This window comes from Podarcis melisellensis, assembly GCF_964234715.1.
Source record: "Podarcis melisellensis genome assembly, chromosome: 5".
In the NCBI taxonomy this organism is placed as follows: Eukaryota; Metazoa; Chordata; class Lepidosauria; order Squamata; family Lacertidae; genus Podarcis; species Podarcis melisellensis.
Genome location: NC_138537.1, coordinates 28157300 through 28177055, shown reverse-complemented (window position 1 = coordinate 28177055; position 19756 = coordinate 28157300). Strand labels below are relative to the sequence as shown.

General features: G+C 41.8%; 1 protein-coding gene across 5 annotated transcripts in view; it reads right to left on the bottom strand.

Annotated features, from left to right (window-relative positions):
• TRIP12 (thyroid hormone receptor interactor 12) overlaps positions 1-19559 on the bottom strand; it is a 69362-nt gene extending 49803 nt beyond the window's left edge. For 4 of the 5 annotated variants that reach the window (XM_081910285.1, XM_081910286.1, XM_081910287.1 and 1 more), the window contains exon 1: positions 19400-19555. The gene's annotated coding sequence lies outside the window, so the exon portion shown is untranslated. Of the gene's footprint in view, positions 1-19399 lie in introns of all 5 variants that reach the window. The other variant, XR_014168171.1, reaches the window with a different exon arrangement.
• Between the last annotated feature and the right edge of the window lie 197 nt (positions 19560-19756).

The window sequence follows — 19756 nt, the reverse complement described above, 5'->3', positions numbered from 1 at the left end:
AGCTTGGTTTCAATAGTACAGGAGGGCAGATGAATAAGATGAATGGGGGCAAATGCTATTCTACATATACAGGCTTTGTTTCAATTGCTAATGAGAGGTGAGTGTTAAATGTGAGGTGGTTTTTGAAAGACAAGGTACTATATTGCCAAAAGTTGTGGGGGAGAAGACAAAATTATCAATTCAGTGTTGCAAGCCCAGGTCTGTGAATTCACTCCCAACTGAGATTACAGGCACCATCCTTGCTGAACTTCAGGTGCATGACAAGGTCTTCCTTATTCCAGTACATATTTTATGGTAGTGCATGGGCTTATGCTCAGTTTTATATAAAACCATGCTTTATTTACTGATTTCAAAAATATTTGTACTTATAAAAGCACAAACTTTCACACACATGACACAGTAAGGTGAACTATGGCTTATTGGGAACATGCAAATGTGTGGGCTCTCAGAAAAAGGCTTAAGCCAACATGGTGAGTGGTCTTGTAATCTGGTGAGCCAGGTTCGCTTCCCCACTCCTCCACATGCAGCTGCTGGGTGACCTTGGGCGAGTCACACTTCTCTGAAGTCTCTCAACCTCACTCACCTCACAGAGTGTTTGTTGTGGGGAAGGAAGGGGAAGGAGATGGTTAGCCGCTTTGAGACTCTTTAAGGGGAGTGAAAGGCGGGATATCAAGTCAAATCTCTTCTTCTTAACAGCACTTTGGTCCTTACTCATCCTTTTTGCTCTGGCAGCAAGCTGAGCTAAGCCAACGCTTGACTTAGCATATCATCCCAACTCAGGCTCATGATTAAGGTATCGCCTCACTAACCACAAGCTGTAGCCAAAAACAAGCCTTGGCATCCAACTGTGGTTAGTGAAAAGAGACCTTAATTGCAAGTGTGATTTTAGACAACACGTTAAGCCAAACTTAACTGATGAGCCATAGCTTGGCCTATCATGCTATGCAAGCAATACCAATATATTGGTTTGTAATATGGAATACCACGATTCTTACTTAAGCCTTTATTGAGGTTTCATGTAATTTCACCTTTCAGTTTACAACTACAAGGTTAGCTTTGATTTAATCATATATTCCTCTAAACTCACCTTTTAGTATTTTTCTAATGTTTAGTAATTGCCAGTTTTGCTGATGAATCAGATTGTGCCATTTCTTTACAGTCAGTTATATACAGACTCTGTGCAAAGAAAAAACTATTTCATCTCTGAAGTTTAAAGAATAGGGAGGAAGCTGTAACAGTGTGTGTGTGTGTGTGTGTGTGTGTGTGTTAAGAGACCTCGTGGCTAGGTGTTACAACTAATCAATATTTAGCATCATTATTACAAATATAGTAGCATTCTGGGCCGAAACAGCTGTTATACCAGTATTAGTCCTCAGTAACAGATTTAAGTATTGTGAGATAGAACAGCAAATTATAGGGTGTAACAAGTTTGAACAGAAGTTAGTGCCTTATCTTAAGAATGTTCTGTCCAAAACACTCCAACAGTTATCTGAATGATTTGTGCTTATTTATCCTCTCTTGCAGGAGCAAGATGCCATCTGAACAAGATTCTTCTTCCTTTCTTCCAGTTTCTTTCAAGTTTCCTCATTTCTACCCTATTGTGAATACACCATAGCCATGTCAGTTTGGTCACATTTTATTAAGTGTTGCAGAAATGCAGTTCAAGTATTTAACATGCACACAAAAGGTTCTGTTTCATTTGTTCATAAGCTTGCCAAAATGTTATAAAACATGTATGGCTTTGGGGTGGTTTGACACAGAAGCTTCATTGTACTAAATAGGTTCTGCTTAAGCCTTCTTTTGTAGAGCTTTTAATATTTTTGGATAGGACAGGACTAGAGGATCCATCAGTCACCTGGCATGAATGCTTAAGGCATTAAAATATATACAAATCCATTCACAATTGCCCCAAATTTTCAGTATAATGGCAAGAGAACCAACCAAAAATGAATTTTTAAAATTAATAATTAAATGTGGTTATACCTAAATCCAGATTTGTGTGTTCAGTTGAACAGACACATGGAATCTATGCAACTGACCTTACTGTTCCACATTACAAGTACCCAACTGGCAAGCAATACCACCCACACAGAATTACAGAGTTGGGTGGGACCTTAGAAGTCATCTAGTCCAACCCCCCACACAATATTTTCAGTTGCATGAACTCCATGTTTCTGTTCCAGTGACCAAATGCATTTGGAGTTTTGCTCCACTTCTCCGTGACCAACATACGTCCTGCTCCAAGTTAGCGATAAAGCTTGAACCAAACACAATATAGCACATCACAATACACCATACACATATTGCCTAAATAAAGTTTCCTGGCATTTTTGGAGTTTCTGTGAACATGGAAAGCCCTTAACAAAACATGTTAAACTCAGAGTGGAGTTTTTTTTGTTAATTTATACTTGCTTTATAATCTTAATTTTCTAAAAAGGTCTGAACCATTCTTAAAAAGAGAACCATGTTTAGGCCACAAGCTATTTAATTATAATGTGAGCACCTCTTATTGCCTTAGCTAGGTAAACCGACTTCAGTTTTAAAAGTTACTGCCAGTCCTGCAAAATCGCTATCTGAATCTCAAGCTAGATTTCTGCTCTTATATCCTTAGGTGGATTAAACTACATTGTTTACCTGTTTAATTTATTGTGTTTGCATGGTTTGTGCATATGCAACTCATTAGTTATACAATGCTAGTTTGAATGTTTTTTGTCAGTGCCAAGGGCAGAGTCATCTTTTAGTCCCCTGCAGTACAGGAGCATTTTGAAAACACTACTATTTATTTAATGTCTCTATGGAATAACAGCCAGAAACTTGATTTTTAGAAGAATCTGAAATGCTAGTTACTAGATTCTGAAACTGTTACTAGATTCCATGCATGCTGCAACAAAAAAATGTAGATGAGTACATATCTTAACATAAGGAAAGGAGGAATTTCAATAATTTTGGGTACTGTACTTTTATCCTCTACTGCAAGGGTGAAATTGTGACTATCTTTCTAGCCAGTAATTTTCTTTTTTCATAGCTCTGGCTACCAAAACTTTCTTAATGATTTATGTCCCATCAAAACTAACAATTAGTCCATAACCTGGGAATTCACAAACTTCATTTCTCACCATCAATTTCTAGTACAGTTTCTGCAGGAGGTGGATCTAAGTCACTTCTGCAAAGCAGAAAACATTATCATCCCCTTCTTTCGTTCATGCATAAGTATGATATTGCAATTAAAGCACAACCGTACATGCAATACTTATGAACATATGCACATGTCTGATATCTCAACTAAGGTTTTTTGAGGCAGAAGGCAGAAATGACAAGGTCTATTTTTGGACAAGAACTGCTTGTCAAGATTAAGGCGGATTCCCACATGACCAACCTGTCAAGATCACATGATGTTACACCCTTTAATATATATATTTCTAGGTAAGTGTACCTAAGGACAGGCTACACAACTCAAGTTTGACTAGAAACATTTTCTGGTATTTGGGAGGAAGGAAAGGCATCTATTTATTCGAAGTTACTACAAGACTGAAATACTTGTAACTCCTCCTCCCTTCATTATCTTCCATCTATTCAGGATCCTTTATAAACACAGAAGAGTAATCCTTATTCTATTGCTTCTAAACAATCCATGTACCACATCAACCTTAGAGGGCAATTTAAAAAGTTTAAGGGGCTGAGAATAATTTCATTTTTAATTGGCTTTAAAAAATAATGCATATTAAAAAATAGAGTTAGAAAAAAAGTGGGCTATTAGCCTTTTGGGCTTATTTGCAAGGCTACATTGCCGCCCTGTAATTCCACACTCTGTGTCACCATTTGCCTACTTAATTCTTAATTTATCTCATTTAAAGTGTTCAAACTGTTTCCTATATTCTATTTCAGCTATTTTTAGTAATATTTACAACTACAAAGTTCTGCTCACAGAGGACACTAAACCAAACTACGGCCAACCATGAATGAGCAAGCATATTGGGGGCACATTTAGAAAACGGCAGACACTTTGCTCCCCCACACAGTGCAGATGCTATTGTGCTGCTGGGAGCTAAGCCATGTTTGGCTTAGAGTTACAAAGCAAAGCAAACATGATTGCTTGTTCATAGTTTGGGCTTAGCATTACATATGAACCAGGACAACAGGTCAGATAGGCAGGCTGAAAGAATTATGACTTGCCTAAGGCACTCACTGAATGTGCGGAAAAAGACAGTTTGCAGCAGAAGAGATTTGCATCAGGGATGCTACAGTTGATCAATCCTATGCTTTGTTGCTATGCTAAGCAAGATGTAGTTTTTGTTTTAATTCTGATCTCAGTTACAGAAATTACAACAGAGGCCAGAGTTACCAAAACATGAGACAAGAGAAGAAAAGGGAGGGGGGAAACTGGACAGTGTAGTAAACCAATGATCAACTGCTGAGATCCGCAGTACAGTAGAAATTAAAATTCCCTTAGAAATGTCTATATACTTTGGAGGTAATGTAAGTTAGAACTATGGGAAGTTAAATGTAGGCCTCTCTCTATTTTAGTAGAAAGGCCACCTCAGATTGCCCCTTCCTAGGAGCAATATTAGTACCCATTATCTAAAAGGTACTACCTACCATGCTCAAGGGACGCGTGTGGCGCTGCAGGTTAAACTACAAAGCCTAGGACTTGCAGATCAGAAGGTTGGTAATCCCTGTGATGGGGTGAGCTCCCATTGCTCGGTCCCTGCTCCTGCCAACCTAGCAGTTCGAAGGCACGCCAAAGTGCAAGTAGATAAATAGGTACCGCTCCGGCAGGAAGGTAAATGGCGTTTCCGTGTGCTGCTCTGGTTCGCCAGAAGCGGCTTAGTCACGCTGGCCACATGACCCGGAAGCTGTACGCCGGCTCCCTTGGCCAATAAAGCGAGATAAGCACTGCAACCCCAGAGTCAGCCACGACTGGACCTAATGGTCAGGGGTCCCTTTAACTTTACCATGCTGAAGGTAAATCAACAAAGGCAGCCCTTTTTCTTATCCTTCAGTGGTGATCTGAGTGGTGGCTTATAGAATAGGGAGAAAGGGCTAGCCCTGGTATAAAGTGCACATAGATTGAATCATAGAACTGAAGGATAAGAAAAAGGGCTGCCTTTGTTCACTACAGATCACATAAACCATGAGATTATTCAGGATTTGGAGATAAAGCATGGTCATGCTCACTTAAAGCAATATTCAAATATATAGAAATACTTGCTTCTACATCTCAATTCAGTCTGGACACACCATCAATTGTGGCTCCAATATATAATCAACTCTGATAATTCACATTAACATTTTTATCGTACAATATTAACTCTAATATTCTTTTTGGAATTAGGATGTTCATGGTAGTATATATATATAGGATTTTTTGTGATCAGCATTTATCTGCTTCTCACTTTTCTTTTCCTGTTTTAGAGGGTTGTGGGGGTTTTGGGGGGCAGGTAGCCTAGTTGGCATCTTCTGGCCTCCTCAAAGCCCAAGGTTGGGATAGAAAGACAAACTGCTAAAGTGATCAAACAAGCTTCTTTGTTAAGTGAATAGTTCTAGCTATGTGTTAAGTATTTCTCTGCATGACTTAAGAATTCAGCTGACTGGTTGCCACAGAAACTACTAACTGATGCTTTCAGAAGCAAAATCAAGGGGGGGGCTTCTCTCCTGTCTGTCTGGAAGGAATGCAATGGGGCAAGTATAAGAAGAAAACTGGGCTGGAAAGAGACTCAGGCTTGACTTGCTCTGTGTGCTGAATCCAAAGTTCCGGCTTGCAGGGCAGGAAGACAATGAGAGATCCAATCGGGTAGCAATATTATTTGTGTGTAAATAAAAACATCTATCACACAAAAACCAGACAGAATGTCCTACATCTAAGCCTGAGTTGTATGCTGGCACTCTTGAAATCTCTCACTACTTAGAGAGCCTGACATGTGCACAACATACCTATCTCATTATTTATACCCCACTCCATAACTACATTTGGTTAAACTTTCCCTTATTAAATGGAAACATCAGACATTAATCAATAGCTGCTTCAATAGACAGACACTGAACAGTCCATGATCATCTAAACAAAACAAAATTTTTCCTTCCAGTAGCACCTTAAAGACCAACTTAGTTCTTGGTATGAGCTTTCGTGTGCATGCACACTTCTTCAGATACCTGGTATCTGAAGAAGTGTGCATGCACACGAAAGCTCATACCAAGAACTAACTTAGTTGGTCTTTAAGGTGCTACTGGAAGGAAAAATTTTGTTTTGTTTTGACTATGGCAGACCAACACAACTACCTATCTGTAACATGATCATCTAGTAAGTGTTGTGTCCATACATGTGTTCATATACATTCATCCCCTTCCTGTTACTAAATTGGAGTAGCATGGGAACTACTGTAAAGCGAAAAGACATAATCCAAAGAAAATTTTTCATTTATAAAACTGATGTTTTATGAAACAATACATGCTCAGAAAAAAAGTTTCAAAAGAATGAACCAACAGTGGTAATTTTTCCACTTGTTACGTAGTGAACTGCCCTTCACTTCCCAATCACTGCTCCTGGCTGAGTTGGGTTATGAGAAGAGACACAATGGGAAGATGTTTAGTCTGCCACAGCCCTAGAGGGAAGAAACATGGTCAAGTGACTAAAGCAGCAACCTGCCCCTTCTGACTCCTAGAGCTGGAATAAGAAGCTTCTTTTGCCTCTTATCAACTGTATTTGAGATCACAACCCGTTTACTTTATTCAGTGCTCTTTTTTCTCTAGGAAAAACTGTTTAGGGGTACTCTCGTATTCCTACTCATATTGAAATACTGCCCCTCAATGAGGCCAAACTTAGATTCACAAAACATTTAGGGGTATGTGTACCCCCCGCATCCCCCAGAAAAAAACACTGCCTTTGCCACATTAAACTTACTGACAACAGCAGCCAGTGCTGTCTCCATTGTCTCTGTTTTTTAAGAAGAGTGTTGCTAATTAATTTTCTTAAACACATGACTAACAAACCTCCTGCCATTATAACAGGAAGGATGTGTTGAAGGACAGCCTGTATATTGCCGAAACGTCATAGGAAGGGAAGTTGCAAAGCTTCTGTTCCCAACAGTGCCATGGATGGCAGCCAACCCCATAGGTATGTGGGCAGGCCATTTAACCCATTTGAACACATCCATTTGTCCCACAGAATTCTGTAGCAGATACCAAGAACCATGGCACCCTATCTGGATTACCCTTCATGGGCTCCACTGCTTGGAGAGAAGCTGGTGCCGTGAAAAGTTAATCTTATTTTATTATTTGTCTTATTAGTTTATAAGCCTGCCCTGTTCCTACTGCTGCCATACTGCCGGGGAACAAATCAGAGTCTGACTTGTGAGGATGCTTGAATCAAAGCTCATGGTTTGTTTCTCTCCAAACAAGCCATGGGTAACCAAGGCTTGCTCTGGGGGGAAACAAACCATGAACCTGGGTTTGGAGGGATATGACAAGTCCTGCTGTAGTTTGATTTGTCTGCAGTGCAGCAGCAGCAAGAGCAGGAAATGAGTGCAGCATTAACTTTTCAGCAGCAGGCAGCACTACACTCCTACATGGTAATGTTAAACTGACAGTTATGGTTTAAATTTTATATGCATACTTGACCATTTTCAACGGGAAGTCTGGATGGCACACCACCTGTTTCTTCCTCTAACCTGCTGTTATGTCATTATAAAAATGTAGACTGTGACACCACTCAATTTATTGGTCAAATATTAAATTGACGGTTAAAAAAAATAAAATCCTTTTCTAAGTGGTAGTCTATTTGATTATATATTATCTTCCAGTATCAATAGCAGGAATGCGGGCCTATCCTGCTGTTAGACACACAGTGCCAAACTAATATAAGCACTTGCTCCCTCTACCCCATAACTCTCTTAAGAAAACAGCTGCCCTCCATTATATCACACAATCTCAACTTATCCAACTGTTATCTCTGTTCACACGCACTCAATTGCAAGCAGGATGCATCTGCACTTTTCACAATGACACAGGCGTAGCTGGTTAGGATTTTACATTAGGCTGGTCACTGCATTGGTAGAATGAACATGCGTGCACCATTAAGACTTTATACTAAGAAAGTGAAAGCACCAAGTCTGTGCATTTCCATATAGCTCTGCCCTTTAAAGATATTGCATCACAATACTGGGAGATGGGGAGAAAGTGGCGGATTGCTAAGTTCTGATGCAGACAATAGTCTAAATGATTCAGGTCACTTTGCACAGGAATTCACAAAGATCCAATTCCTAAAGGATTCCATGCTAATATTGACGTTCTGCTCATGAAGGCCATCAAAGTGAGACGATGAAGCTAAGTTGGGTATATTTGCTCTTCTACATATATACGCCAAGGTTGATCTGCCAACATTCTAAGACGACTGAAATCACAAAAACTTGTCTTGGTAACCAGCCTCAAAGAGTAATATCTATCTATCTACACACACACACACACACACACACACACACACACACACAATTTAGGCCAAGGTTGGGCATATGTGATCAAACATCAGCTTTTGCCACCTTCATAAAGCAGTAAGGTTCAACAATTGATAATGTTCCTAAAGTCAACATGACTTTAAGGAAACATTGCATTTGTTTTTAACTATGTAATTGAGATTCCAGGACCACTATTAGCAGCAGCTCCAGTTTTTGCAGCCTGATGCTAGCAACGTGTTTGTGAACATGCATTCAACTATTTCCCCCTCACAACCCTTGTCCGTCATGGCTAATTAAAGCCTGGGTGGGTTCAGGGTGTGGTGAATGTGCCTTTGTATGAGAGGGGCGTGCCTGGCACCTTGAAGGAGGCAGCTATGTGGCCACTCTTAAACCTCACCTTGGACCTGATGGCATTTAACACTTGAAAATACCCACTTTAAGGGTAAGGTAAAGGTAAAGGGACCCCTGACCTAAGGGTAAGGTACTGGGCGCAATTTTAGACATTATTGTAGGAAGCAAATTATCTGGGTTATGATCTGGGCTCAAGACTGGATCAGCCTTTAGAGGGAGGGGAGTAAACCTTTGCTCAATCTCTTATGAACTTTTGATACAATTGACCATGGTATCCTCAGACAGTCTATGAGATGGGGAATCTATCCTGCAATGATTATGGTTTAACCTTAAGGCAATGTTTCTCAAACTTGGGTCTCTAGCTACTGTTCGACTTCAACTCCCATCATCCCTAACTAGCAGGACCAGTGGTCAGGGATGATGGGAGTTATAGTCCGACAACAGCTGGGGTGCAAGTCTGAGAAACACTGCCTTAAGGGATGGTTCTACATCAGGGGTAGTCAACCTTTTTATACCTACCGCCCACTAATGCATCTTTCTTGATGGTAAAATTTTCTTACCGCCCACCAGTGCTTGAAGGAAGGAGGATTCAGCTTGTACCGTAGAACCCCCTACCGCCCACCTAAAATCCTGAAATGCCCACTGGCGGGCGGTAGAGACCAGGTTGACAACCCCTGATCTAGATTATTACTGAAAAGTTTAAAAGGCCATAGATTGGCTAATTAAAGGCCTGGGAGAAGAGGAATGTTTTTGCCTGATGGTTAAAGATATGTAATGAAGGCACCAGTAGACACTCCCTGGGGAGAGCATTCCACAAGTGGGAAGCCACAGCAGAAAGGCCTGATCTCGTGTTTCTGCTCTCCAGACCTCTCACTGAGGAGGCACACGGAGAAGGGCCTAAGATTATGATCACAGGGTCTGGGGCGGTTCATACAGGAGACAGAGCACTTGAGTTATTACAGTCCTGAGCCATTTAAGGCTTTATAGGTCAAAACCAGCACTTTAAATTGGGCCCAGAAACTAAGTGGCAGTCCATGCAGTTAGATCAAGATTGGCATTATATGCTCAAACCATCTTGAACTGGATGATTGTTTCTTGGCTCTTAAAACTCTGGGGTGCCACAGAGCACCATGCAGTCTCTACTGCTATTTAATATCTATGCTAAGCCTTTGGTTGCCCTGATTAGGAAAAATGGAGCAAGATGTCAACAATACATACATCTCTTTGTCTCTGTAGCAAATGAATCTGGAATGGTTAAGAAGACCCTGGACTGGTGTCTGTATGCAGTGTTAGCTTGAATGAAACCTAATAAACTGAGTCTCACTCCTGGCAAGATGGAGGCTCCACTGGTGAGTGGTTCCCAGATCTGGGAAGTCAATATGTTGCCCATCTGGATGGGGTTGAATACTCCCTGGAGGAGGTGCAAGTGTCCTCAGTGTCTAGGACTGCCTTTTATCAGTTTCAGCAGGTAATACTATTGTGGCCATTGCTGGACTGGGATACTGTGAGCCCTAGTAACCTCAAGGCTAGATTATTGTAACATGCTCTATATGAGGGCTACCCTTGATGTTGGTCCAGAAAGCTGCTGCTAGTTGCAGAACGTGGCGACTAGGATTCTTGTGGTGGCAAACAACCATCAGCATCATGCTTGGGAGATTTTTTTTTTACAGGCTGTCAATCTGCTAGTGGTCCAAATTCCATGTTTTGGCACTAACATATAAGGTCACAAAGTTCAGGACCAGGTTACTTGAGAAGACTGACTTTTATGTACCCAAAGGGTTACACTACATTCTGTAGGACTGTTTCTCATCCAAGTCCCAAATATATCAGAAGACCACTTCATAGTGGCCAGAGCAGGGCTTTCAGTGTGGCTGCCCCTGTTCTGTGGCACAGCATTCCTGTCGGGATAAGACAGACGCCCACTATCAGTACTTTCCAGAGTCAACTGAATACCTTCTTGTTTTGACAGGCTTTTCCAACTGGATGAAAAGTTATCTGCCTTAGGTTTAAAAACAGTACACAATTATCATCCCTCTTCAGTTATTTCTGTACTGTTTTAAAAACTATTTCAGCTGTGTTTATGATATTTCTGAATCACCCTAACACATATGTAAGAGGTGATTCATAAATTAAAAAATAATAATAGGTAACAAATCTCACATGTTTAATGGATAAGCAGCACATCTCACTAACTAAAATAATCTTGTTAGCAAATACCTTAAGAGAAATTCATTTGGCATGACTAGGTTTGCACATAATGCTAAGATATACTTTGGGCAGTCCACACTGGTGTGCAGGCTCCCAGAGAGGAGATTACCGGTATATTGTTCCTCTAGTCCTACTGTACCCACTGGGAGCCAAGTCACCCAAATTCAACCTATGTCTCACCCCTGACAACCCACAAGCTGTAATCTCAAGTTTTTTTCAAATATGCAGTCAGTGTTTTCAGTCCTATATTCCTAGAGCGAAACACACATTTATTTCTCTACCTCAAGGGTTCCCAAACTGTGGTCCCTGGACCACTAGTTGTACACATGTTTCATGAAGGTGGTCTGTGGTGTGTACACATTAAATATTCAAATTGATTTTAACTATGGCTTATTGTTCTTGGTTGTATTAGAATTCAAACTGGAATGTAATAAAAAACAACCAAAGAGGGGGGAAAGAACCACAAAAATACAATTAAAAATCACACAGCAGGGTGCATTACAACTTCTACAATGGACAGAAAAATCATTAGGTGGTCCACTAACACCCTGAGCAATTTTCAAGTGACCATGAGAAAAAAGTTTGGGAATCACTGCTCTGCTTTACTGTCTTTCCCAACTTCTTAATACTTAACATCTGCAGCTCTCAGAGGGCATTGTGCCACAGTTCTACTTTGCACATAATGAAGCAAATATGCTAAAGCTGAACAAGCTGACCTATTCCAGTATTTACCTCACGTATGTACTAAATTTACTACCTTCCAATCAAGTCCCCTTCTCCTCAGCAAAGCTGCTTAATCTAGATTCAGCAGTGACAAGATGTATGTTTGGCAGATACACCATGTCTGAAGATTGGATGGGGAAAAGGAGAGAAACCTTGGACTTTGTAAGCACAGTTTGAGCACCAAACTTCATCTGACACCAATGTTAGAGAGTATATGGCAGCCATACCATATATAGCCTTTCAAATATTTGAAGCCAAAGTCATTTAGGGCTAGAAACACTAACATAAGCACTTTGAATGGGACCCAGAAACAAACTGGCAACCAGCGCAGGTATTAGATGAGCTGCACATTTGTTGCCGTTTAACTTTCCAAATAGTCTTCAAGGGCAATCTCAAGAAGAGCACATGGCAATAGTTTGATCTGGATGTTACCACAACATGGAAACCGTGGCCAAGTCATCCCTGCCCAAGTGGGGCCACAGCTAGTGAACCAGCCAGAGCTAGAAAAAGACAATGCTAGCCACTGAAGCTACCTGAACTTCCAGTGGTAGCATTGGATACATGAAAATTGCCAAGCTAAAGGACAGCAACCCTGTTCAGAACAAGCTATCTCCCCAGCTCCCAGACTCCCAAACTGAACCACATGTGAAAGGCTCAATGTTATTTAATACAAAAGTAAATGCAATGGAGGGCCAAGGATTCACACCAGCCCCAAGAAGCTAGACTTGCTGTCCTGATAGAAATAGCCAAGAATAAGCCTGGCTCATCTCAACATAATGTCCAAAAATAGTATCATCCAGAAAGCCAGCAGTTGGGTGGACAGTGCACTTTTCGAGCCTTTAGCTGATCTCTGGTCTTGGTCTAACACATGAGACAAGTTAAGCAAGATATCAAGAACCAAGATATCTGTACATCACCATCAGTCTCCTAATCATTTACTGAAATCCTATCAACAGCTCAGCTGATTCTATCCGAGTTAAAAGGTACATATACAGTTGTACTCCTCATATCACATCCAAAATTATATATAATTAAAGTTGTATTACCACTAATTGTTGTATCCTATTTCAGGTTGCTTGGGTTCAGAGGCCCAGCTACCTTGGTTTGTGTCCATAGCTGTATTTGCTTTTCCACTACATTTTCTCCTGACCATCATAACTGCAAGCTTCCCACCGCCCCTTCTACTCCCACTCTAGCCACTAGCACAGGGGTTGTCAACCTGGTCCCTACCGCCCACTAGTGGGTGTTTCAGGATTCTAGGTGGGCAGTAGGGGGTTCTACGGCACAAGCTGAATCCTCCTTCCATCGATCACTGGTGGGTGGTAAGGAAATTTTACCATCAAGAAAGATGCATTAGTGGGCGGTAGATAGATAATTTATTACGGTCAAAGACCAGCTCGCTAATGGGCGGTAGGTATAAAAAGGTTGACTACCCCTGCTCAAGCACATCCCTTTGAACCAATAACTAACTACCAGGTGACTGAGCAGGCAAACAGATGGACAAAATCTACAGCCATTAGGGCATAAACTTAACAACAAACTTTTTATCCTAGATACACTCCTGTGTTTAATGTTGGAGCGCCACTTCATATCCCAGGATATTTGCTACTTTGTAGCTGGAGGTGCTTGGCGTTCAAGCAACTACACACACCAGAAAAGCTGAAGACCAAATATTAGTTAAACTTGATTTATACAGTGGTACCTCGGGTTAAGTACTTAATTTGTTCCAGAGGTCCATTCTTAACCTGAAACTGTTCTTAACCTGAAGCACCACTTTAGCTAATGGGGCCTCCCGCTGGAGCACGATTTCTGTTCTCATCCTGAAGCAAAGTTCTTAACCTGACGCACTATTTCTGGGTTAGCGGAGTCTGTAACCTGAAGCGTCTGTAACCTGAGGTACCACTATACTTTGTTTTATTCACCAAGACAGTACGCTAGGTTAACTGAAAACTAGCTATGAGCCCAGCAGATGAAGAAATAATAATATTGACTGGAAATGCACACTTTCTTTTTTCCCAAACTATATACAATTGAGAATATAATGCCAATCCAGGCCAGACTGCACTGGCTACCAATTAGTTTCCGGGCCCAATTCAAAATGCCCAACATGGCTCAGGACCTCAATACCTTAAGAGCCACCTCTCCCTATATGAACTGACCTGGACACTGTGCTTGTCATCCGAGACTCTTCCCTATGTTCCCCCTCTCTGAGAAGTTCAGAGGGTGACAAGAGGACAGGCCTTTTCTGTGGTGGCTCCCCATCTGTGGATTCTCTCCCCAGAGAGGCTCACCTGGCACCTTCATTACATATCTTTAGGCACCAGGCAAAAACATTCCTCTTTACCCAGGCCTTCAGCCATTAAATAATCTATGGCTTGTTCAAGGTGGGGGAATGTAATGATGATTATTTTTACTACTGTGCTGTCTACGATTATACTTTGTTTTATGTTTTTATTATTACGCTCCATAAAATATGTTTTTAATGTTGTCCATCAACCTTTGATCTTTTGATAAAGGGCAGTATGTAAGCTGAATAAATTATTATAACTACTAAAGTAAACATTCCTAGGCAGACCTAACAGTACTGTTGGGAGTAGAAAAGGCCAACTAGGTGATTTAAGGAAACTCAGGGAAACTCACTTTCAGCCAAACCGAAGACTAGCTCCAAATACCTCTGCCAAGCAATTTGCCTTTTGCAGCAAAAACAAAGAGTCTTATGGCACCTTAAAACAAGAACGAAAATTATTAAACCTTAATTATTGGGAGTCGACTTCGTAAGAAGTGATTTCAGTAGAACTTCCAGCAACAGAAATTCTGCAAGTGAAGAACTCACTGAGCACCAATTAAAATATATGCCAGATTATTTATTTTCAGGAGCTATTCTGTTCTCCAGGTCCTTGCTCAGGGGCTCGAACAATCCAACCACTTACAGATGATCAGAATAAGTGGCATTAAGACAGGCATGCAAGTTCTGAAACAGGTTAACTGACTGCCTATTTACTCATTGTCAAATATTCCAAGCATGCCACTGGGTAGATGCCAGCCTACCATTTTTATTTAATTACAGAAACATTTATCAGTAAGAGGAAAAACAGGTTGTCCCTTCCTCTGCAGTAGCCAGGGGGCTAAATCTAGTACTAGTTACCCATTTATAGCTGCAGTCATCTCCGAATACAAGTAGGCAGTGGCAGAGGTCTTTTCCTTGTTATGTACTTGTTATTGCACTAGATAAGGAAGACTCTGGTTCTAATTCCCATTCATTCATGATCACTTCAACATTAGACCACTCCTACTCAGACTAACCTACTTCCCAGGGTTGTGGCAAGGGTAATGTAGGAGATACTGTACACCACGCTGAGGTCCTTGGGAAAGAGATGCATAAACATGGAATAAAAATGATGGCAATTTTTGAAAGCTAGCCATAGGGTCACAAAACAACTTTCTTGTTACTCTATTGAACCTGATTATCTTTTTTGTTGTTATAATATTAAAGGATCGACAATACTGACAGTGTTTTTGATTGGACAGATATTGAATCCTAATCGGCATCATTTTGTATTAATGGCTTCACAGGTATGCAGCATATACTCAATTGCTAGGAAGTCAGTGATTAAGCGACTGAGGACTTAAATAGCAGCTAATTGTCCAGCAGCAGTTCTTCACTATTTCTTGCCTACTATGGAAAGGCAATCTTAACATATATAAGTAATTCTCATTCAAGCGGAACGCTAAGTAAAAATTGTTACTAAGCCTTGATTAGAAGCTGGTAGGGCTAACTAGGGACTAGATAATGCTGCTTTGGAATTCAGATCCAACTCACAGGTACCAGCTTGTTATCTTTCGCGCAGAACATTAATGAAGGCCCAGATTCTAAGCTAGATTAACTTCTTCTAGAAATGTGGCATTTGAGGTTTAGACTTTATTCACATTTAGGCAACTCAGCTACTCACTTAAATTTCAATAGTGACCAATATCTAAAATAAGTCCAAATTATGTTCACTGGAAACATTAGTTTTTATAGCAATTTTAAGTGCCATGCCTTTCTCCAATGAATGCTTTAGTATGGAAAGGGCATAAAGAATTATGTGTGATATCCCAACGCCCCACAAACAGAATCACTCTACCAGGGTTTTGTAGGGAGAGGAAATAAGTTATGAAACTTGTTCAGGTGTGTGGAAAAGAGATACTTTTATTCTCATAACTCAATTGTTGACTGCCCTACAACATTTTAAATAGTTTCAGAGTTCCTGCTCTACCACAGCTGTCCAGATATATTCAACGGTTCCTGAAGGTTAGATATCTTGAAATTTGCCAATTCTAATTTAGAATAGCTTCTTCTAAGCTAAAGAAAGAAAATTATTTATGAAAATTGTCTTTTTAAAAATGTATTTGATATTTAACAGCCTTATCAGAAGCTATCAATTTCAGGGTGTCTTTTTATATTAATTACAGGTGCATGCAAGTCATTTGGGCCTTTTTACAAGCTCCTCCTTGCTCCGTGTTACAATCTGGTTCTTGTTAGATGTAGCTCCCTACCAGTCCAAAGCATATGGTAGATAAATATTCATTCTGACTTGAACTATTGTTTAGTTCCTGGGTGCCAGCATCACTTACACACCAAGGTAACAAGACCCTCAGGAGTATCAGAGCTGCAAAACTATAGCAGATAACATTGACCCCATTGATAAGATTCCACAATATTAAAATTGTTTACTGTAAATGAACAACATAACTTTGGTACACTTCCCATGTTTTTCAAGCCACCCCATATCTACCTAACTTCTTATTTCATATTATCTTTCTCTTGTATTATCTTGTAATACAACCCCAGGGCCTTGATCTTCTACAGCTTCCTTCACAGCCTTTCATATCTCTTACAGAAGAGAGGATGTAACTCCTAGCAATCAATCTAAAGTGGCATCAAACACAGCCTTCTATTTGGTGGCCACTCTTATTTTGTATAGCATTTAACTCAGGAGTCAGCAATCTTTTCCAGTCGTGGGCCGGTCCACCATCTCTCAGACCATGTGGGGTCCGGACTATTATTTTATTTGGGGGGGGATGAATGAATTCCAATGCCCCACAAATAACCCAGAGATGCATTTTAAATAAAAGCACACATTCTACTCATGTAAAAACATGCTGATTCCCGAACCATCCGCAGGCCGGACTGAGAAGGCAATTGGGTCGCATCTGGCCCACGAGCCTTAGGTTGCCTACCCCTGATTTAACTGTATGCATGTGTGCAACACAAAGATAGAGGAAAGTCAGAGGTACCTGAAAGAAAGGCATAAAAAAATTATCAAAACACAGAAACAGCAGCAACACTGATACATAAGTGATGGTGCTGGAGATTAGTTGATGGTGCTGGAGATTAGTTTCTATTCATGCATCACCTTTTATCTTATAGACCACTTCCAATGCATCAGGTTTCTTAAATTTTAGAGAAAGGCAAGCAGTAATTTAAAAGCTGCACTTTAATAATACAAGGTAATAATGTTTACCATTTTAAAAGGTAAAGTTAGTTGAAGGTTCTGGTGGACTGAATGTATAACTGTGGACAAATCTTTAAATTTAAAAGAGCTTTATTTTATATCAGTATTTTTAAACAGTCTCAAAGTTATTGGTTACCTTTCTTCAGAATAAGTTGAATGCAATAAAAGCAATAAAAACTATCTCACCCACCCCCAAAAGGGCAACATTTCTGTTCACATTTATGTATACACGTTTTGAAGAAAACTTCATTTTGGGTTGCTATGAAAGGTTTATCCTTTTCACTGCAAATAATCTTGCCCCATTTTCCTTGAATCCCCCCTTAATATTTTTTTGGGGGGGAAATGTTGGACAGGCCTAACAGTACCAAGGGTATTTCCATTAAGTCACAGTTAGGAAAATCACTTTGTTTTTTAAAAAATGGGATCTTGCCTTAAATCTGTATCAAATTCTCCTGCTGATTAAAAGGGTTATGAGAACAACTACTTTCATTAAAAAAAATCCACAGAACAATTAGATTTTGGTTGCAGTATGAAAACAATCCTGAAATCCAGCTACACGAATTCTAGAAACGTTTCTCAAATGCATGGCAGGCACTGAATCCATAGACCAATGCCAAGATCTCATTTCTTTCCTCTGTGTAAATGCGACATAGTCAGGCCTAGTATGTAGGCCTCTGATACAGGCAGGACCTTTGTTCCATACATCGTTGTTTTTCCCTAAAGCCTCCGATAAAAACTTTCCACTCACCCCGCCCTAATGTTTCCTTGTTCCTAATCTAAACTTTTTCGAATTCCTGATGCCTTTAAAAACCCTACTGCGAAGAACACCCCACCCCGACAGGACTGGCCATTAGGAGGAACAATAAAAGTTGTACAGCAGGCAGCTGGGCCTGTACGGCTGGCAAAAGCCCCGGTATCAGTTTGAATGCTAGCCCGGTAGTAGTCGGCAGATACAAAAGCGAGGCGTGGAGGAGGAGAAAAAAAGAATGTAAATAGCCAAATACGACGCGTTATGCAAACAAGCCTCACGCTAGTTTCTTCTCGAAGGCGTCAGGAACACAAACCAACTCTAAAATTATAGGGGTGAAAGGAATCTGCTCCGGTAATGGGACCAAGTGCCGAAAGGGACTGGATAAACAAACACCCTTTTCCGCTTAGCAGAGTACGATTTCCCCCTTCCCCAGCCCCCAAAGCCAGGCCAATATGGAGTCAGCAGATCATTTAGCATTTCTCTCTTTTTTTTTATTGTCGACGCCGACGCCGCCGTTGGGCTAAAAGGGGGCTGCTTTCCACCCTCCCCTACGCCTAATTCAGTGGGACTCAGTGGCTCACTTCAAGAAAACAAAATAAAAAGGGGCCTCCCTGGGGAGGACAGGGGCTAGCAAAGAGGTTGGGGGGGGAGTTTGTGAAGCAGGGCCGAATACAAACCCGGGCGCAGTGTCAACACTGACATTGTCCTTTTGTATTTAATCACACACAAGCCAGAACGCCAATCTTAACCGTGTCGGGGGGGGGGGAAGGTTTAAAGGTAGGCCCGCAAAGAGGAGCAGGGCTGCGATATGGGGCATCCTGCGCTCCTGTGAACCCAGGCATAAAAGGTGGGGTCCAGATTCATCCCATTAACAGGGAGCCGCTTACACGGGAGCGTGGAAGGCGAAGAAAAGAAGGGAAGGGCTGAATGACGATAAAGCTTCAGGCAGCCGTTTGGCCATTTTGTCAGCTCCCATTTCTGCCACCCTGGCTGCTTCTTCTCCTCTTCACTATTCCTTTTCTTAGGAACGGAGCGAGGGGGTCGTGGAGAAAGAAGCCAACCTTTTACGTTTAGTATTAACTCCTCCTCCTCCGCCCCCCCCCAACACCTTGTATATTAGGTACATATTAGGAGACCTCTTTATGGCGAGGACTTCCTGAAAACCTATTCAAGGCCTCAAGCCACCACACACATACCACCAACCTTCCCCTTTCTCTCCCACCCGCCCCCGTCTGGCCCGGGACTACCTCACCACCAACCTCCCCCTGTCATGTTCTAACCCAACGCCGCCTCCCCACATTCCCCGACTCAGGCCCCCCGGCGAAGAACGGGCGGAGGGGAGGGGGGGAGCCGAAGAGTCGCTTTCCCTCCCACAGAAACCCCGGCGTTGAAAAACAGGCCTGGTCCGCCTCGAGCCACAGTACCTAGTTTATCCCGACGCGGCCTCTGCAAAAGCGCTCTGTGGCTCTCCGGCTCCTTTTCTGTCCTGCCCGGCGCCTCTTCCCTTCAATTATCAGCTGAAGCCGCAGCACCGATCAGTGCGCCGTCTGCCTCCGCACCGTACCCCCTCCAGCGGCGTAGGGGGAGGCCGGGGACTACTTTACCCCCAAAGGGGCCCGGGGGCCCCCGTTCTCCCCCCCCCCACTCGCCAGCAGCGGGTGTTCTCCTCCTGTCCGCCTTGGCGCTCCCTGCCGCGGAGCCGGCAGCCCCCCCTCTCCTCCCACACGTCAAGGATCGGCGGCGGTTCTATCCTTGCCGTCCCCCTCCGCTCGTCTCAGACG